This window comes from Lissotriton vulgaris, chromosome 1_1 (genome assembly GCF_964263255.1).
Source record: "Lissotriton vulgaris chromosome 1_1, aLisVul1.2, whole genome shotgun sequence".
Taxonomy (NCBI): domain Eukaryota; kingdom Metazoa; phylum Chordata; class Amphibia; order Caudata; family Salamandridae; genus Lissotriton; species Lissotriton vulgaris.
Window position 1 is genome coordinate 224,803,544 of NC_141685.1, and position 2,243 is coordinate 224,805,786.

General features: G+C 46.0%; 1 non-coding gene across 1 annotated transcript; it reads right to left on the minus strand.

Moving 5' to 3' along the window:
* Positions 1–852: 852 nt before the first annotated feature.
* Positions 853–925, minus strand: TRNAR-UCG (transfer RNA arginine (anticodon UCG)). Its single transcript has one exon. It is a non-coding gene; the product is annotated as a tRNA-Arg (tRNA).
* Between the last annotated feature and the right edge of the window lie 1,318 nt (positions 926–2,243).

A 2,243-nucleotide genomic window follows, 5' to 3' on the forward strand; every position in this document is an offset into this window, starting at 1 on the left:
TCGCTGAAAACCTTCTTTAAGGCTGCTCCCTCGCTGTAAACCTTCTTCAAGGCTACAACCTCACTGTAAACCTTCTTCAAGGCTACTCCCTCACTGTAGTCCTTTTTTAAGGCTACTCCCTTGCTGTAAACCTTCTTCAAGGCTACTCCCTTGCTGTAAACCTTCTTCAAGGCTACTCCCCCACTGTAGACCTTCTTCAAGGCTACTCCCTCGCTGTAAACCTTCTTCAAGGCTACTCCCTCGCTGTAAACCTTCTTCAAGGCTGCGCCCTCGGTGTAAACCTTCTTCAAGTCTGCTCCCTCGCTGTAAATCTGACTTGTTTGCCCGATGGTGAAGTATGCCACCATGGGGCAACCCTGGTGGGGGAGGGCTATTTAAAAGAAAATATATTTTTCCCAGTCCTACAAAGAGGTGAGGTCTCCCTTTCTTCTCCAGCAGGAGGGGCTCTTTTTCGGTTATTTGATTACAGTTCGGATGACCAGTCTAACTCTTTTTGCCTCCACCCTCCCCTTGTGATTTGATTGGTGTAGGTTTCAAGACACAAGATTCTCTTCACACATTTACTGCAGTCGTTGCATCACCCTCCCTAGGAAGCCAGAGACAACTCTGTGATGCCAGGTTTAGCGAGGCCATTAATGTAGTATCTGATGTCCAGCTGTTAGGATGCTCGCGCACACCGCGCACACTCTGCATCAACACTAACTGCCCCTTCATACGTCACCCTCCCTTCCTTGTCTGCCGTTATACGTGTTTTAGTTTGCAGAAAAGCTTTCACTTTGCCAGTTTATGGAATACGGGCCAATATTGCCTATATATGTTCAATTAAAGGGCACATTTTCTGCAAAAACATTCCGACCACGAAGGGACTCGAACCCTCAATCTTCTGATTCGAAGTCAGACGCCTTATCCATTAGGCCACGCGGTCACTGGCTACAGATGTGCCTCGTGCAGCCGCTTTTCAGCGCATTGGGCTTCTGTTGAAGATCAAGGGGCCCATGTCCTCAGCTAGACATAGCATGTGCAGCCCGCCCTCTGCACCCCTGTTCAATCAGTGCGGGAGACCGCAGCATCCTTCAGAAACCCTGCGATTGCTCGTTCAAAAAAATCATGGCTGCTGCAGCCGTGTTTCAGCAATGCTATTCAAATATATAGTATATTGTTTACAGAATGAGAAGCAGTCTAACACTCGTGTTTTCTATTTTCCCTCATTTTTGTCCCCTGTAGCGCGTCTCTGCAGCAGTCTCGGCCATTGTGCGTCTCTGTTTGTGTTGAACCTTAGGCGGGAAGCTGCGGTTCCACTTTTGATTCCTGGCCCGTTCTTTCTTTTTACTCCTCATCTCTGCTAATAAGTGGCCATAAAACTGATGAAGAAATATAAGTCGAGTTTATTTTTCATGCCTGATGTCGTAGCCTTACCCAAAGTCAAGGCCTCTGGAATTATGCAATTGATTGGCTGCAGCAATGTTCGCATAATTACAGGTTTACCGCGTTTGCCACATAATCCATCATCTGCCACAGATGCAGAGGAAGGCCCTTTGCAAAGGTTGACTGGCCACCGTTCTGATACGATTTGCTTTATTTGGTTGTTAAGCTGGTACTAATGAGGTGTACCCACTGCTCGGACAGTGTTTACAATTTTAACAAGCAGTGGCAGAGCCAATAGGTTTTGCCTCTGCAAGAGCTACTGGCGTGACATTTTTTTCTATCTTGTAACGTTGTTTTTAAACAAAGACAACACCATTCTTTTTCGTATATTTAGTGTGAACGTAGCAGTGTGATGCTTTGGACTGGTATCAGTGATGTTGAAATTAACGTATGTGCTCTTGTTTGTAGCTGGCAGCAGGACTGTAATAAAACGCAGTTCAATGACCTTTCCAGGTATTTGTTTTGGCTTCAAAGAAGACATACATAACATGTTGTTAAGTAAAAACTGTGCCAAGGGTTTTGGAGCAGGGAAGGAGTAGGGAAAGCTCATTAAAAACAGACTTGTGGACTTAACAGCTGGAGAAGTAGGTTCGAGTCTCAGCGTTGACTCAACATCCTGTGACCCTGGGCATATCCCTTAACCTCCATGTGCATTAAACATACATGTGATTTTGTGATAAAACAAACTGAACAGCTCTTAAAATGATTTAAATCCACCCCCAGAGTGTGCAGGGAGATCAGCCCAGGTGGTATGTGAGGGTCAGATGTTTGATGCCAGGGCTGTGTCTAAGGTGGCAAGGATGCACACCAGTTTGGTG